Source organism: Leopardus geoffroyi, chromosome A3 (assembly GCF_018350155.1).
Source record: "Leopardus geoffroyi isolate Oge1 chromosome A3, O.geoffroyi_Oge1_pat1.0, whole genome shotgun sequence".
NCBI classification, from domain to species: Eukaryota; Metazoa; Chordata; class Mammalia; order Carnivora; family Felidae; genus Leopardus; species Leopardus geoffroyi.
In genome coordinates, this window is record NC_059336.1 from 55,843,503 (window position 1) to 55,862,342 (window position 18,840).

The following is an 18,840-nucleotide window of genomic DNA, read 5'->3' on the forward strand; positions in this document are numbered from 1 at the left end:
CTGAAGCCATCATTATCTCTTAAATAGTACTTCCCCCATGTATTATCATTATGCTGTACATTAGAAATACTTTGATTAAACTCCCTTAATTCATAACAGACAGCTGCAGACCATTTATGCAGTTAATCTCAACACAACAGCTATTGAGGAAATATAACAAAATGAAGGCTGTAAACTGGAAGTCATTACTATGAAAGATACTGGTTTTCTAGCCCTCTTAGAGCAGAGTGCATCGTAAGGATGGGCTTTGCGCCTACAATAATGGGGATGAAACTGTTAATGACCTTCCACTTTCCCTGTAACATCTGTCCCGAGGCTGGTTGTATTGCAGACTGGGCGCGTGACCAGTTTAGACAGGGCTGTGTTCTCTGTGCGTTGGCCAATCCAAGGGTTCCACCGAGGAGGACCAAAGCTGTGGCTAGCTCCTGTTTCCCGGCTGCGGTGTTGAGAAGTCAAGGTTTTGGTGACACGGATAGTCTCACCCATGTCACGGAATCGTTAGTGTATAAAGCACTGAAAACCTATTCTGCGCGTATGTCATCGTTAGCGACAGCTTCTGATTTCCTTTCCAACAAGTGCTGTCTTTTAAAGTTTAATTGACAGTACTTGAGTTGACATACTTAAAAAAAAAAATGATGCCTATGAAATTTTCTCTGCAAACTTTCTCTCCCGTGTGTGTGCTATTTTCTTTTAACAATCCAGAGAAAATCTGCATGCAAAAAAAAAAAAAAAAAAAAACCAAACCATCCACCCCCCCCCCTCCCAGATTTAAGTAGCCACACCCCAAGTTCACGTTCCGCTGAGTAAAATATGCACGGGTTGAATTTGATGAACAAGAAACCTGTGTAAATTTCTCCCATAATGCACCTTCACAAACTCTTTCCTTTTCACAGGTAGAGAAACCATAAACATGTTCATGAATGGGCTCTATGTGCCTGGCATTTTTTTTTTTCCTCATATAGGGTTTATTTCAGAGTTCTAAACCACAGACACCGTGTCTACCTTTTGATGAAATGGCCAACTAATTAAAACATAAATTTAGAGTCCCCTTGCCATCTCTGACAGTACTTTTAGCTTTCAGGGTTAGCATCCGTGAATTAAATATTGATCCCAAATGTAAAGTGCCGCCATTGTGGAGTGATAAGGGCTTAGCTTTCAGAAGGAAGGACCAATCCCTGTGGCAGTTTGCACGGAATGTTTATGGGGATTTCCACCATGGTGGCTAAATTGAGCCATCCCTCCAAGATGTCCGGGAACACATGAATATTAATGTTTGCCAGCGTGGGGAGAGTAGATTAGCTGGGTGGACGTCACCCGTCACTTGGGCCCCTCAGGTTACCTGTGATGCAGGCAGAGATCCTTGCCTGCCCTCCCCCACGTTCCCAGCCACCCCTCCCGGAATACCACGCTTTTAAAAAAAAAGTGGCAGCTCTGGGAAATTTTCTTCATTTTTCTCTCCTTTCCGTTGCGTTTGTTGGAATGTCGAATGTCGTCGAATGTCCTTTATTTCTCACATTTGCGTTTGTGACAAAGCTGCCCCAAATCTCTCTTGGGTACCTGGATATCCTGAGGCCAGTTGCAGGCCTGAAGTGCATTTGGAAACACCTGGGATTTTCACCCATTTTGAAAAGTCTTCTCATCCTGGGCCTTAGCTCCCTGCCATCTGAGTTACAAAGCTCTACTCCCAATTGCTGACTCACAAGTACGTTTGAGAAATAGCGCCTTTCCTTGGAAGTTCACAGCACATGTCAGCGTAGTAAAGCCTCTGACAAGGTCTAGAGCAAAGAAGCCTGTTTAACTGTGATTAACTCAGCATTCCCAAACCTTCCCAACTGATTTTTTTTTTTTTTTAATAGAGTAACAGTCAACATCTTATGGGGTACTAATCTTTCATAGAACCTATTTTGGGACATGCTTTTCTAAATTCCTGCTTGTAATAGTTATGTCTCAAGATTAGTCTGTGGTAGGAAAGGACAAGTTTGCAATTTGACTGATTATGCTTTCTTCTGATTTGTGTTCGTACGTTTCGGTATAGCTTAAAGATACTCCACGGTTGACAAGTGGCCATTAGCAAATAAAATTATGTTTGGGGAAAAAAAAATTTGTTTGCAAAGCACAAGCTTGCTTGACTTTGATAGATCTTGCCATTCATTCCAGGAATCTAAGTTTATCAAACAATGTTCATGTAGAGATTTTTTTCTGATTGGGACATAAGGTTTTCTTCAACTAATGATTAGAGTTTTCCAACTGATGTTAAACATATGGATAATTCACGAATGTGCTCATTTACCCTGCTGTGGAACATTATCTTTAGCTACAACACAATTATATTGTACACGAAAAGTTCTATCTAGACATATTTACATATATCTATATCTGCCTCTATTCCGGAAGCTTCAAGTTATGAGCAGGTAACTTCTCCTGCTTGCAGTCTCAGCACACATTCCCCCCCGCCCCAAATACGACAAATAGTGATGACTGTGTTCTAGATGTACCCTATAAAAGTGTTTAATCCACTGGAACTGTGTGACTAAAAAGCTACAAACTGTAAGTTTACAGGCCAATGTCAGTAGAGTTCCAGCAAATTAAACCAAATAGAAAAATGATAAGGTGATAAAGTTAACTAAGAAATCCTCTAACACGTTTGATCTAGGATACTAACACTTGAAGAAATGTAGGTTTGATTTTAAAAGATGAGGTGTAGATTGAGGTGCGTGCGTGCGTGTGTGTGTGTGTGTGTGGTGGGTCTTCTGAAGCAAACTTCTAACTGCAATATTTCTGTTTGTAAATTAATTTATTTTTGAGGAGAGGGAGAGAGACAGAGAGTGCACGTGCAGGAATCAGAGAGGGGTAGAGAGAGAGGGAGAGAATCCCGAGCAGGCTCCGCGCTGATGCGGGGCTTGATCTCATGAGCCCTGACACCACGACCTGAGCGAAAATTAAGAGTCGGATGCTTAATTGACTGAGCCACCCACGCTCGCCCTAACTTCAATATTTCTAAATACTGTCCCAAACTTAATGTGCTGTCCCACCCCGGCCTTCCATTCAGACAGATCACGACAGGTCTTTTTCCAAGAAAAAAAGAAGAAAGGAAGGAAGGAGGGGGAGGAAGGGTGGGAAAGAGAGTGAGAAGAAGAAATAGAGTTCCTCTGATGGATTAGGTAAGATGTGAGAAGTGAAATACAGAAAACCTGGGGGGAACAGCATTTGTGCGGTACTTTTCCCGAAGGTGGCCATTTTGAGAAGGGAGTCAGGAAGGGGCAGACCAGTCTTACTATCATATGCCCGGGGTGCAGTTTGTCTCGAATTGTGCCTCAAACGCCTGCATAACCATCAAGCCTCAACTTTTTTCTCGCTCCTGTCGTAGAGTTCAGTCCGTGTGACTAAGTTTCAATTCCATTTCCTTGCTTGGCTGTATGGTTCTTCACCGAGCCTGGTGCTTGGGCACCCCAACCTCCGCCAGTCCTTTCTCCCAGAAGGCTGGTCTGTATATTCCACCCACTGCCTTGTCACCTGACGCTGACCCCCGTCTTGCCCACCCCCTCCGCTCCATCTGCCTCCTTTTCCTCGGGATCCAAGCGTGCTCCCCTTGGTCCTGGGTACTCTTCAGGGGCATCTTACCACCTGGGTTCAGGTAAACCCTTCACTGCTGTCCATGCTTCCGGTATCCCCAGGCCATGCCTTATACTGGACTCGGAGTCATGTTAGGAAATGCCAGTCTGGGCTTTTCAGAATCCTCCTGAGTCCCGCACCTGGCAAGGTCCGTATTCTTTTTTTTTTTTTTTTTTTTAAATTTTTTTTCAACGTTTATTTATTTTTGGGACAGAGAGAGAGCATGAACGGGGGAGGGGCAGAGAGAGAGGGAGACACAGAATCGGAAACAGGCTCCAGGCTCTGAGCCATCAGCCCAGAGCCCGACGCGGGGCTCGAACTCACGGGCCGCGAGATCGTGACCTGGCTGAAGTCGGACGCTTAACCGACTGCACCACCCAGGCGCCCCAAGGTCCGTATTCTTTAGCACGATCCGTTTCCTACGTCTCCTACTTTGTTTCCTGCCTGCTCTGCCCCAGTTCATCTGATCTCCTGGCTATTCCTCAGATGCACTGTGTTTACTCTCAGATCCGTGTCTCTGCCCATCAGGTTCCCTCCCCCTAACTTCTTTTCCTATTAACTGCCTCCTACTCATCAATACTGAATTCATTTATCATGTCTTTTGAAAATCTCAGTCTCTGGCTAAGCAAGATGCACCTACTCACTGAATTATAATTCACTGAACTGTAATTACTTTCTTGTCTCGCTTTGACCTGCCTGAGGACAAGGACAATGTCTTTCATTTTGTATCGCAAGCTTGTAAGACTATTTCTTGGAACATAGTAGGTACTTACAAAGTATTCATTGAATGAATGGACCAAAGATTATACAGCAACATCACATACTGGATCATTCCCTTCTCTGGGATACTGCAGAACTGCAGAATTCTTTAATGGTCAACAGTTAGATTTTTGTTAATAGACATTAGCTACATTATATAGAGAAAAAGATACTTGTAGCATCCATGTAAATAGCTTAACAAGTGCTGATCTGCATGTGGTAGGATTGCAAGTGGTTTCATCCAACCTTTCTGTGCCTGGGTGTGTTGTCTAAATTAAAAAAAAGTTGGTTCCTTTTATGATAATAAAAAAGAGATAACTTAAAAAAGAAACGTCGCGGGGTGCCCGGGTGGCCCCGTCGGTTAAGCATCCGACTCTTGATTTCCACTCAGGTTGCGATCTCATGGTTCGTGAGATCGAGCCCCGCGTCGGGCTCTGCGCTGAGCATGAAATCTGCTTGGGATTCTCTTTCTCCCTCCCTCTCTCTCTCTATTTCTCTGTGTGCCCCCCCCATCTTAAAATAAGTAAATAAGCATTAAAAACAACAACAAAAAAGAAATGTCTTCTTAGCATGGCTCACTGCTTTACAAAGGAACAGGACACACGGGGCCCCCTGCTGTCACATGGGTCGCTCTTGCTCTGTTCCGCTCTTCCTGTTCCCTCTGCTTCCCTCATCTTCTCGTCCCCCCCCCTCCCCCCCCCGCCAAGGCTGTTGGCGGTGGGAGGTTTGGCCCGGACTTGGTGACATTTGGTTCATGTTTGCATGTGATATTTGGTTCATGTTTGCATGTTTGCTTTAGTACCTCTCTGCTAAATGAGTCTCCTACCACTATCGACCAGCTACCCTCATTGCCAACACATCCCCACGTCGTGGCGGGAGGGGTCTAGGCAGCGCCGAAGGACTTGCTTCTCCTGGCCTTCCCGGTGAAGCATGAGTCCTCAAAGGGGAGACTCAGGGTCAGTCATTTATTTGCCTCAGGACGCTGTAGCAATTTCTCCTAAGGAGGCAGAATGGGTGGTTTACCAAACTAAAATCAAGGAACCCAGCCAAACTCCCCACACAACTTCCCTTCAACAGCAGAGTATGTCCTGGGCATTCCTCCGGGTCATTAAGACAGCAGCTCTGACCACCGTGGGGCTGAGCACAGAGCCCACTCCGTAAATGTTGTTTACGGGCCGGTCCTTCCGAGTTCCACTGAATGGGGCTTTCATTCTACGGAACGTTAGCAAACTCTTAAATGGCAATGCAATCTCGAATGTTTTTTTTCCTAACTACGTCTACAGACACAGTGAAGAACCTTGGTGCACCGGTCTAATACTCTTAAAGATGCAGAAGAAAAAACTGTAATGATGCTTGAAACAGGCTAGCCTTCTCCGTTCCCCCATGACAGCATCAGGTGACCAAAGTCTTGGTTTTAGTGGCCAGGATGATTGATATGCTAAGTTGATTATGTTCAACAGACATTTAGAGGTGCCTAATGCACTCAAGGTTACCAGGCTAGGAGCTTCAGGGGATAAAAGAAGAATGAAACCTGGTCCCTGCCCTCCAGGAATTGACAGTTATGGTGCCTATATATGAAGTGTGATAGAAAGTCTCTGCTCTTGGATTGTGACTCAGGAGAATAAACGTTTGGATTTCCCTTTATTAAATGGTTTTCTTTCGGTTGAGGTTTATTCCGAGCCCCACCTCGAGCATTTCGGCAACTTCCCAACTGCGCTACCCGTAACTTTTGGGCAAGGTTCTGTTTGTGCACTGATTTATTTATTTGCGTTCTCACTCAACAAATATTTACTTAATGCTCCTATGTGCCAGGAGCTGTTTTAGGAGCGTAGAGATGTGGTGCCGAACAAAACTTCAACACACGCACTAGGAATTAGCGAGGGCTATGAAGAGAAAGCAAGCAGAATGAGGGGGTCGCGAGGGTGAGGAGCTCTTCTGAGAAGGGGTGTGTCAGGAAGCCTTTCTGAGAAGTTGGCATTTGAATGAAGCCTTGCAAAAGTCTGGAGGATGCGCGTTAAGGGCAGACGTCCCGGCAAGTACAAAGGCCTGAAGCAGAATGACGTGGGAGTGTCTGCAGAACAGTAAAAAGAGCAAAGTGGCTGAATCCAGGGTGTTAGGTAGGAGGCGAGGGCCGCGCCAGGGTCAGGTTCCGGAAAGGAGGGGACTTGTAGGCCAGGACAAGGCCTGTGGGCTACATTCCAAGTAAAGGAGTTTGAGCATAGCCTATGACTGATCTGATCTTTGTTTAAAAAATTTTTTTTTTCAAGGTTTATTTATTTTTGGGACAGAGAGAGACAGAGCATGAACGGGGGAGGGGCAGAGAGAGAGGGAGACACAGAATCGGAAACAGGCTCCAGGCTCTGAGCCATCAGCCCAGAGCCTGACGCGGGGCTCGAACTCCCGGACCGCGAAATCGTGACCTGGCTGAAGTCGGATGCTTAACCGACTGCGCCACCCAGGCGCCCCTGATCTTTGTTTAAAAAAAGATCACTCTGACTCTTCGGTGGAGAAGAGCCCGTAGAATAGTTTTTTCAAAAAAGGAATAAATATCTACTCCATTATTTCAGTCCTTGGTCCAAATGGATTTGCACAAACGCGCTATTCTTTCCTAGTTTTGCTACCCGGCCAATAACTTGTCAATACGATGGCTATTATTAAAGAGCAATTTCTACCGGGAAGATTTGGCTCAACGTTGGGAAAAACCGTGTAACACCTAAAGCTCCCCAACAATGAGCTCCTGTTCCCAGAAGTGTCCAAATCGAAGCTAGGTGACCTGCTGTCCAGGGCGTGGTAGGAGTGATTCCTATCGTGTGCGGACACGAACTTGATGCATCTGAGAAATGCTAATTCTTTGGACTCATTTGCTTCCCATGAAATGACATAGATGGAACGGGATTCTAGGTTTAAGATACGGAGAGTCTCGTGGACATTATCCTGTGCTGCCCACATCCGTCATTCTGCCAGCTGGGCAGAACGGCGCTCAACTGTCAGCCTCTCCTGAAGTCTCCTTGGCTGGAGAGTGCTGCTTTGTCCCAGGTCACGCCTCTTCCTGGGACATCCCTTATCGTCGGTCAGCTGATGTAGAGGATAAAAAGCCTGACTGCCTTGCTCCATTTGGGGACAACTTTGAAGGGCTACTCTAGCTCCAGAGCTCCTGAGGTCAGCTGGGGCTTTGTAGACACTTCAAGGCAGCCCAGCCTCTCTGTCCGCCTAGTCTGGCTTTATTCCCTTCCTTCCCACCTGTTGGTCCCTTTAGACCACTTCCCTCTCCTCTCCCCGCCCCCCGCCCAACACACACACACTGTAAACTCTACCTCTGTGTCTGCTTCCGGGAACCCAGGTAGAGAGCATCATTGTGTAGGAAAGTAAAGTGGCTTAGATGTAGTTCAGGGCTCCTGCTTGCATTTTCAGCAGGTGCATTGTCACATAAGCCTTAAGGGAGCCTCAGGCCAGTGAGGGTCTCTCTCTCGCTCCGTATTCAGAGAGAGGACCGCTCTGAAATCTCCATGCATGCTCCAGGGAGAGACAAGGAGTGCACAGTGCTGGGTGCATAGTGGTAGCTCAGCAAATATGCATTAAAATGTATATATTACAACCCCCAGCCATATGTGAACAGAGGGACACTGTGCTCTTATTGGGAAGGTTCTGTACACGACCGTCAAGGGCAGAGGGTGTGCAGGAGCTAGTGACCAGCCAGCTCCTGAAGACGAGTGGTGACCTCCGTGGTGTCTCAGTCTGAGGGGCTTCGTGGGAAAGAGGTAGAAGACCGTGGTTTCTGTTTGGTGGAAAAGGAAACAGAACATCATCACATGCTCTGGAAACTGCAAAGGATGCTGGGCCAGCCCCCAACGTTGATTGAGAAAACTGAGTAGCCCTGTACGAGAAATTCAGAAATCGCTCGAGGATGGAAAAGTTTACTATCTCAAATGTTTTGAGCGAATGCTATCATGTATAACTTCACCCCAAATCATTTTATGCCTTCCTCTGATATTTGATTATTACTTGTAAGTCTCTTCCTGAAGCTTCAAGAATAAGTTTTTTCTTTTTGCAAGGCTCTTTCATATGAATTGGCTTATTGGCATCAAAATGCTAGATGATAAATTTATCTACAATTCAGAAGCACATTAAATGTGATACGTACAAGCGTAGATTTCGCTGGAACCATGTCTGTATTTTACTGTATGCCTATCTGAGGGTAGGAGGCAAATTTTGTGGGCACCAACTCGAATTCTGTACATGCATCATGAGAAAAGGAAAGCGTCCAGATAGGTTGTATTGAAAGGAATAAATACTTCACCCATTCGTCACAGGGTTTTTGGTCAATGTTTATAACCTCCACCCCGCCCACGGTCTGGGATGGTTCACTCCGACCAGCCTTAATTGCTTTTGCTGGAGGCAGTGCATTTCAGTGATCCAGGCTCGGGACAGCCATCCTGGGTCAGCAACTGGTCCTCCGCTCTCCAGCTACGTGACCTCACCCTGGTCACTCATCCTGGTGGCTCACTGCCTCATCTGTAAAATGGGAATGAATCCAATAATGCCTAACTCCCAAGGTGGCTTTGAGATGTTAATGTACGTCAAACACTTGGAAGAGTGTGTGGCTCGAGGAATCATCTATTTCATGCATTTTCTCTCTCTTGTTTGTAAAATGGACACAAAATACTTAACTGTTTAGAGTGCAGGGGGAAATACTTGCCGAGTAGTTAGAGTCCTCGGTGCCCAGTAGTAGGGGCGGCTCTCTAAGCAGCTTATGTATAGCTCCCATAAGCTTGTAGGGCCGCTCCTACTTGTTTTGGAAAAGGATATTGGAGATGAGGGGTGGCCTCTGTGACCATCTGTATTGTTGCGTCGCCTCCTTCTCCAGCTGCCTGCAGCGCTTGGTTGAGGCTTTATTATTGCATCTGGATCTCAATGTTGACCGGTCTCTCCCACCCGTTGGATCATATCCATGCTGTAAGCAAGTCTTGCTTTGGAGTCAGTCAGACCTGGATGGACCCAGGCTCCGAGAAAGCGGGGGGAGGGGGGTTATGCAGCTTCTTGTGGGGTCTGATACTCTGTCTCACAGAGCGGGAAGGAAGCATCAGCCAAGGCAGTGCCCTATACAGGACCCAGTAAAGGTGGCCTTCTCCCCTTCTTGCTCCAGGGCGGTGATCTTATATCCGCAAAGAGAGATGCTTGGCACCCCACAGGTGTTTCTTTCATGATTATGGAATCTGATTTTGTGCTAGTTATTTCCAGAATCGGATCCGGTGTGTTTCAACATGATCAGGGGTTTCCAGTCTCCATTTCACTCATCTGTTCTGATCCAAATGTCTCCCTTCCTTGAATAGCACAACCAACAAACAGACAAAGACAAAATATCAGAGGTAAGAGATTTGCTCATCTCAACAACCACAACATATTTAACCTATAGTGAGGTTCAGATTTCCTGACCTTAAGGATCTTATTTCTTCGTGCTGTGAAATGGGTACGTTGCTAATCAAATAGGATTTCGTGCAAAGTACTTTCTCCGCGTTTGGGTTGTTTATTGCATTTTGTACATTTCATTTGAATCATATCCTTTGAAAGCAGATGTATTAATTTTAACATCAGGAAAGAAATGATCTTGTAAAGATTCGATGTGCATGTCTACGAAGAGATACTATGATGGACTGTATGGGAACTGGTCATTATAATAGCCTCCAAGAGCAGTCAAGAAAATTTATAGCCATGGGCTAATTATCCTGTTCATGTTTTTATTTTTTTCTCTCTTTCTTAAGTGTACATCACTGTGAAAATTCTGCCTCTAAGGCTAGATAGCATCTCATGTGAATCCTAAGTCAGAGATAGGATTTATTTATTATGCTGGCCCTTCTTTTGTATCTCTAGACCAAGTGGAGTGGATACAGATGCTCAGAATACTATATATTCCAAAGAAACAAAATCTAATATACAGCAATATTATGTCCTGCTTCTATATTCTATAGGAGAGAAATGCCTAAATATGAAACCACACTTCATGCAATTTCTAAAACTGCATTCACATCCCTCCCCCCTCCACACACACACACTTTTGGGGACTATTGTGCTGGTTTTCCAAGTAAATGGGGCCTTTACTCTACAAAGAACGAAAGCTCTGGAAGGTTGTGTTCTGGACTTGCCGTCTCCTCTGTCAGGTCCAGTCCATTTCTTTCTTCCTTTTTCCAAGCTACAAAGCTACAACAATGTTTATATTCATATGAAGTATTTCAGCAATTCATAGCCAATTTATCAATGACCACGCAGCTGCAGGCACCACAGTCTAAAAAAATATACCAGCTCACTTGGTGTTTACATAGGCTCTGAAAGCCCCGAGTCGTGGCAAGGGGACCGAAGCCCCAGGAGTCATTAGAAAGGAACACTGGAGCCCTGGCCAGAGATGGCGGAGGGGTGTTTGCATTATAGCACAACACATCATTAAGGGCACAATTGTTATTTAATGTGACACAATCATCTTTCTGCTCTTCATGAAATCCACTTAAGTAATTACCTTCTTAGCTCATTGGCTCTGTGAGCTGCCTGGCTAGAAAGGGTTATATATTTAAGGAAATATTAAAAACGGGCTCATACAATTGCCCCCTTTAAATTGACTTTTACTTATTAACATATTCAAAACGAAGATTCCCCCTCCCCCCCCCCCCATTCTGCCCTCCCCCGCCAACCCTGAAAGAGTGCGAGAACTCCAAGGTAAATAAATGCTCTGGAGCATTAGCAGGATTTCAAGAGAATAAGAACACATTAGCCAAAGTGTCTTTTACTGTCAGCCATTCTTAAGAAAACAGCTGATACCTGCATATAATGCCTGGCTCTTTGTATTTTCACTTTGACATCTGTTTTAGCCAATCAATTTGTCATTGAAGCCAAAATGCTGCTTGAAAATTTGCCTTGGCTTTCTCCTTTTAAGACAAGAACACATTTCTGAAGAAAAGATTCCTTTCCAAAGCTCAGTGCAGGCTCCCCAAGCTGTGTGGGGCTTAATAAGTGGCGTAGTTTTGAGGACTCGCTTTGAATAGTCTAGATATTAAGACGGATGATTTAAAGAATCCACAGAACTTATTTTCAGAGCACATTTACATGCCTTTCAAACAGATTTTTTTATTATGACGTGTCCAAGATGAGCCTGCAGAGGTTTCGCATTATTTAAGAAGAGCCGTGCCGAAGTACAGAATTGAAATTACTTGAAAACACACATCTGCATTTGAAACTTTAAGCTCGCTTTCAAAATACACTGTACAATCCGTGTTTACTATAAATACAGCGAGGTAAGTCTGAAATACCTTTATCTTATTTGGTAGCTCTGTGTTTGAGCCTCTTTGTTTGAACGGAAGTGTCAGCTGTATTTTACTTTATTATATAAAAAAGTTTCAGAATTTAATTAAGGGTCAAGTACCAGCAGCAGATAAATGCAACAGCTAAAGCATATTTCTGATCACTCTGAAGTCTGCAATCATGAAAATTATTATCATTGAGTAAAACTGGTCTCAATGATGGTGACTGGGAGACAGATTCTGTGTTACTCAGCCGTCATTTACATAATAATGGGTTCCAGTTTTCATCAGCACCTTTTGTTTGTACAGTGCTTACTGCTACAGTAAATTGTCAAAATGTCATTCCTCTCCAATCAGCCAGAAAATATCAACAGTAAACAAGGCACAGGAAGAAATTCTCTGATTAGAAGTGTGGCAGAGGAAGAGGAGAGAGCTCAAGTCTCCCTGAGCGCTGGAAACGTGTTATTCTGGTGTCCCCAAGAATACAGTCGCAAGGCTTAGGAGAATGACTTCTCCCTCCCGCCCCCTCCGCCGGCCCCTTTAATGAAGAAATACCTCTCTGCTGCTGAGGTCGCTCTGAGACCTGGGGACTGTCCCTGGGGATTAATAGATTTACATATGTATTTGTCGTTGCCACTCTGGTGCCTCTTACCGGGCATCAGCCTCTCGTTTTTTCTGGCAGACTAGCTCGGATTAAACGGGGCAGGGATCTCCTAGTGTTCTTGTCCCCTGCTCATTCTCTGACTGTTGGCCAGTAGAGTTCCAGAGGATAAAGGAGCTGTGGGGAAGGATTTGGCCCATGACCACACTGCCATCACATGGGGCGCTTGCAGAGAGGCTCCCATCAGCTGACTAACCAGTCCTCCTCTCCGTTCAGACTGCCAGAGGCTGAGAGATGGCTCCCGAGGGAGGTGCCCAGGGACTCAAGAGCCGGGGAAGAGCCCAAGGCGGCAGATGGGACTTCCCCTCCCCTCTCGACTGCTCGCCTCGCTTTTCTATCTGGCCGTCCCTTGAACTCGGGGACCGGACACGTGCAAGGATGATAGGCCAACGCCAGTGGCAACGTTTAGGGCGCTGAGCCCTGAGTGCCCGGCTCTGAATTCTTTCTCTGGGCCCCGCACCCCACCCCAGGCTTCCACAGTATTTTAAAGTGTGTAAGGTACATGAAATCAACGGATCTTTCTGTTCTTCAGTGAAATCTGCCCAGGCCCAGAAAAAGATGAGGGTGGATTAATACAGTATATGCCTTATAACCATTATAGTTACAAAGTGTATTAAAATTAAAGACTTCACATTGTGTTTGAAATAAAAATGAATATAGTGGCATTCTGCCAAGAGCCCCAGAAACCACTCTTGTGTGGAATTGAAACATTTGGCTCATATAATACTTAATTTATTTTTATGAAATGACAAGTTATATAAATGTGTGTTTAAAACAGAGGGGCACAACATTTTTTTTTTTTTTTTGGTAAGTTTCTTTGTATTCTGGCTTATATAGCTCCACACAGTTGAGACATATCTAAATAGAACAAAAAGCAATAAACTTTCCCGAAGTGTTTTTTTTTTTTTCAAGCTACACGTTCCCCCAAATATTTCAAAATGTGATCGTACAGTTAGGTCGCCCAAGGAAAGGCTCACAGCACCTTCTTTGGGGGAATGAATGGGAGTTTTAAAATGTATTGAGACGAAGTGTCGACATCAGGAAATATTTTGTAGAGCATTCAGGTTTCTTACCAGGCACTTTATTTTGCTTGGCTACTTTTAATTTTTTCCCCTACTTCTTCTCTTTGAAAATCCGACATTGTCCAAACCCTTTCGATTAAGAAGCTTGGCTGAATGAAAGCGCCGCGATGCTGTAGCGGTGCATCAATAAACAGGGGGCCCGCGAGGCTGGGCAGCACGCGGGGAAACAGGGTTGATCAGCAGTAATTACCCTGACACCTCATGCAATACAAGGAATTAACTCCTAGGACTTTGGGCCGAATGAAGAAGAAGTTGATGGTTCACGTGGTGAATGCATCGGTGCCTCAACCCATTACCAGTTTGAACGAAGATGGGAATTTACCATACTTTTTGGGGGCGGCGGGGGCGAGGCTGGGAATGAGCGCTGTGCAGAAAATGAGAAAATAACGCAGGACGCCGAAGCCACAGCAATTTGGATTTTTATTAAGGCCTTTACCTTTGGATTCTATACCGTGTCTATAATACGTACATAAAAGAGGAGATCCATGGCAACCGTCGTCTTGAAAGGAGGGAGCCTGCCGTTTTCAAGAAGAGGTTAGTGTGTCACGAAATTAGGTGAAGGTATTCCAGGACAGACCTCAAGGAACGGAAGTGCTCGAGAACACAGAGCCAGGAGGGGAAGCACAGCTCAAAAGGCAACTAGTTAGCAGCTGGCACTATGACCTTTAACTGCATCCATGGTAACTGGGCTAAAGACGGAGTTTCCATTTTATCATCCTCACACCCACAATGTTAAGCCTGTGAATCCCACTGCAATTTAATGGCTGAAATCAGAAGGCAGATCTGTGTTCATTGGACCAGTGCCGATACCCTCTTAGCTAATGAGCGCAATAAACATTTTCGTGCCAGGAAACCAGTGCAAGAGGAAATATTATGCCATACAGAAATATATACCCAAACACAAAGAAATGGTCAGCAAAGCCAGTCTTTTCTGTGTACTTGCATATCCTAGCGCTCGAAGCCCATCATCTTTTAAGAAAAGAATTTTAAAAAGCTGCTAGGCTATTAAAAACAGTGGCACACCAGAAAGCTTATTGTGCACGAGAAATCTGAAGTTATGAATTCTAGACTTAATGACTATTACTGCCTCTTCTATTATTTTCCTTAATGAATCTTATTATTTGTAAATGTATGCTTCCTTTTATGTGGCTCCAAGATACTTTGTGCTTTTTCCCTGACTGTGCACTAACCTTCAGCTAGTCCAAAACAGCGCAAAAGAGACCCCCACTTTTTTTGGTAACAAGGAGGAGGTTTATATTATAACTTTGCCTTCCTGGACATTCGGTCCGTAGTTCCTTAAGAATTAATGGCAACAGAGTTGTATTGTCACAGACCGTGCAACCTGCAGGGATCCATAGATCACACTTGTTTGTTTTGAAGCCCCAGGAAAAAACTGACGGAGGCAGCTGACCACCAGTGGATGAGCTTTTGTATGCACCTGCCTTTCTGAACAAACACTGTTCATGAAACCGCTTTTAAGGAAAACACACAGGTTCGTTCAGAGGATGACCACTGAATCTGAATTGTTCAATGTAAGAAGCAACCAGGTTTAGGGGCGCCCTGGTGGCTCAGTCGGTTGAGCTTTGGACTTTGGCCCAAGTCACGATCTCGCGGTTTGTGAGTTCGAACCCCGCATCGGGCTTGCTGCTGTCAGGGCAGAGCTTGCTTTGGATCCTCTGTCCCGCTCTTTCTGTGTTTCTCCCCAGCTCTCTCTCTCTCTCTCTCTCTCAAAAAAAAAGATAAATAATAATAATAATAAAAAGAAGCAGCCGGGTTTAAAGGTTTAAGTTCGGTTAACATATTATATGAATTTTAACTCTGTGCCAGTTTCCTGTTCACATTCTCCCAATAATCCTTTTTACAAAACTTACCTTCAACACATTAAACTTCAGCAGTGTCAATGTGCTGCTTCTATCGAAAGGCTGCCAAGAATGATCCTTGAAACCTATCTTACTTGTTGCAACAAGGCATAGTCAAAGTTATAAAACTATATGCGTACCTGAAGAAAATGTAACTTAACGGGACGTTTCCCCCCCTTTCTTTCAAAATTTTCCTCAGGCGTTCTAAAATATCCCCCAACTTTCTTCTGCTCGAAATGGTTTTCTGAGCAAAAATGAGGGCTTAATAACTTTCCTTATCAGGGACAATAAATGTTTTTCTTAGGGCGCAATGCCACGCGTCCTTTGTAAGAAAAAGCTTGAACTGTGCTGTTAACAGAAACGACTTGTTCTGGAAACCATAAAGGTCAGGGAGAAGATAATTTGGGTGCTTCTTATCTTTTAAAACCGTGCCACTTTTATCAGTATCAGAAAGTTTTAGGAGGGTTGATACAAAAAAAAGGAAAGACAAAAGAAGTAAGAACTTAGAGCCCTGAATAATCACACCTGTTTACTTGACTCATAAAAGGGCAGGATGTACCTCTATCAGTTTAATAAAAGATGTTCTATCAATTTAGACAATTATACCAAAGATTAAGAATGTCATGAAGCTGATGAGATCTCCTAGGTAACATTAAAAAATAATATGCTTTTAGATCACATCATCTATTAAATGACAACTGCCAATTTTTTTTAAAGGAGTACTCAAAATTCTTTTCTTGAATGACAATTTGAAGTTCAAATACTTTGTTCTCAACAGTTAACTTCATTGACATGACACTTCTCGACTAAGGAAACTTGGCAAATACGAGCTTCCGGCTTATCCAAGTAACAGCAGACCGCAGGATAGCGTATCTTATGACCTCCCTGCATCTCCACTTAATGAAAGAACAACAAGAAATGTTTTGCTAGCGCATTACTCCGCTGAAAATATCTGAATATGACTTACATTTAAATATTTGCTGTCCTCTCGACTTTATTTTATCGGCTCTGAACAATTGCCTTTCTTATCGTCAGCTTGGTAAAAATTATTTCAAGCTTTAACAGAAAGATGCTATGGGACCATGAAAATGAGCCCACCATGACCTTGGTCAGACCCAGCTCTGCGGAGGGTGAATTGTGGGACCAGAGGCAAAGGGTTTAACGCAGCTCTTCTGCGTGGCCCTTGCTTGTGCAGGGTGCATAACACTACTGGCGCCTTCCTGAGGACTGTTCTACAAATACCTGACAGCTACGGTGATCCTGAGAGGCCTTCAACATGGGTGCTAGGGAAACACCGAGAATCACTTACTCATCTTTAGACAATGGATTTGCCATAGTCTCAGTACCTGGATGGAAGAGTCCACCAGGCGTCTTAGCCTCTACCACATGGAGCCTCACCCGGTAAGGTCCAGTGCTCCTCGGTTGGCCCCAACGATGCAGTAGAGGGCCTGAGTTCCACTGACCACCAGGTAGACTATCAGTCTGGAACTTGTGCATTGGTGACAGACTCTAGGGGCCAGGGTCCAAGCAGAGATATCGTCTGCCAGTAGAATGTTCTCTACTCTAAGGAACTCTGGCTGCCACTCACCCCAGCTTTGCATTATGCTTCCCTTGCCAAAAGCCTGCCTTCTGGTCTTCCTTTTCTACCTCTAGCCTCACCTTCTGGATCTCATTCCACTTTCATAATTTAACTCTCTGCCCCCCAGGCAAAGCACCAAGTGCTTCTGGCTTGTGTGTGACAAGGTATAAAAAGCACCCCGTCACTTTGCACTTTTCACCTTGTGGGTCCCCGGTACGTATCCCCTTGGCTATGTAGCAGAAGCGAAACTCCCATTGTTATTCTCAGCAGCCTCTGCAGGAACAATGCTCATTTATCAGGCTCTTAGCCTGCGCACGTCCTAAGCACTATCTCATTTAATCTTTACAGCAATTCTACGGGGAAGACAATTCTGGGAGATTATAAGTAAATTATCAGAAGTGAGAGCGATAGTAGGTCGTTTAGCTGAGCTATAATTCTCAGAAAAACCAACTCTGATCAACTCTGAGTTTCAGTTGGCATTTTTGTGGTACAGACACTGAGTTCTAAAGATTCTTAAGCATTGTTGCCATTTGTGGGATTGGAGGATGAGGGATCCTGTTCTAACTGATTTTCTTATAAAGGTCCCAGAATCCTCCTCAACTTGACTGCTTAGTGGGACAGAGTGTAGGTCAGTAGACTCCCTCTAAGACCTATTGTCTGGACTGCTGGACTTGTAGTCTCATCCTTTGATGCTTACTATAAAGCACTGACAGAGGGTTTTTGACTCTAGTCAGGCCTCTCCTTGTGCCTTTCTCCTGTCCATGGAATGCCCATGAGTAACTTTGTGCAGTGCCCATGAGCTGTTTTACCTCCACGGCCTGCCTTCTGCTGGGCGTTCAAAAGTATATCCATTGGAATTACTGACAAATTTTAGTGGCCCTTTTAGCAAAAGTTATCTTGCAAGATGACTTCAACAGAAAAAGAATGTGGAAGAGAAATGATGAATTTTTCAGTTGAGATAAGATGTTATTTACATTATTTACATGTACCTGTCACCTTTGCTCTCTCCTCAAAGAGCCATGCAAGAGAATACATCGAAACATCTTTTGAGTTCTTAAGAAAAAAGACTCGAAGGTAAAGATACACTTGACTTTGCAAAAACATCCAATATGATTCAAAAACCACCACAGCTTCCTAACTAACACGGAACTTCCCCATATCCCTCTATAGGCTTGCTCTGCCTGCAAAGAGTGGGGACCACACGATGGTCCAAACAAACTGGGCAGAAAATCAGGCATTTCCCCAGATCAGGGGAAACTGTCTAGAGAGGATCGGTGAAAGGAGCGGTTCTGATTCCAGAAAAGTCTCCCCCAGTTACTCACTGCATTCTGACTACGGGGGAGAACAAGTCCTATCACAGAAGACTTGTAGAAAAAAGGGCAGGTCAACAATAGAAAGCAATTTTCTAAAGATATCCGATCTCAGACTATGGGTAACGGGAGAAATGAAAGCAACATGTTTCACATGTGGCACAATGGCAATCTAACGCTGGAGAGATGGAAAAGCAAAATGACTAATAGGCAGAAACAGAGGAGAGTCGAAAGTCAGAAAATCAGTTTATGGGGATAAGTCCCATAACATTGAAGGAATGGAGAAAACACACAAACGATAGGATCCTGATCTTTGGGTAATAAATAAGGCAATTTGCATGCACAAGTGGCTCAAAATGGAATTGTATGGGAAGAAAACCAAGCAATAATTCAAAGTGAAAAATCATCCCATCCTCAAATAAAAACGTAACTCTTCTTATCAAATAATATAGTCAACCAACCAGTTCTCGTCAATGTAGAGAAGTACTTTTGGTAGAGGGTTCAGTGTAAGATTCACAAAGACTCATGCGGGAAGAGTGACTGTGTTTTTCTGAAGGCCAAGGTCATGACCTTTAGACATAAAGCACTTGCTATGTTTTTGGTGCTGTTGGTATTATCATTGTTAGTTCCATAAGGAAAAATTGAAAGGGTAAGTGGGCCAAGGAGAGGAAAGCATTCATGAGATAGTCTTT

At 44.3% G+C, this 18,840-nt stretch overlaps 2 long non-coding RNA genes across 3 annotated transcripts in view; one reads left to right on the forward strand and one right to left on the reverse strand.

The window, feature by feature from the left end:
- Nucleotides 1-4,853: 4,853 nt before the first annotated feature.
- Nucleotides 4,854-18,840, reverse strand: part of LOC123580619 — an 81,929-nt gene continuing 67,942 nt past the window's right edge. Inside the window, exons 2-4 of one of the 2 annotated variants that reach the window (XR_006703400.1) lie at nucleotides 9,040-9,692; nucleotides 7,686-8,146; nucleotides 4,854-6,442 (exon numbers count right to left, since the gene is read on the reverse strand). This is a non-coding gene — a long non-coding RNA (uncharacterized LOC123580619). Of the gene's footprint in view, nucleotides 6,443-7,685; nucleotides 9,693-18,840 lie in introns of both variants that reach the window. The other variant, XR_006703399.1, reaches the window with a different exon arrangement.
- Nucleotides 11,321-18,745, forward strand: LOC123580620. The gene is made up of 2 exons (XR_006703401.1): nucleotides 11,321-11,651; nucleotides 16,038-18,745. It is a non-coding gene; the product is annotated as an uncharacterized LOC123580620 (long non-coding RNA).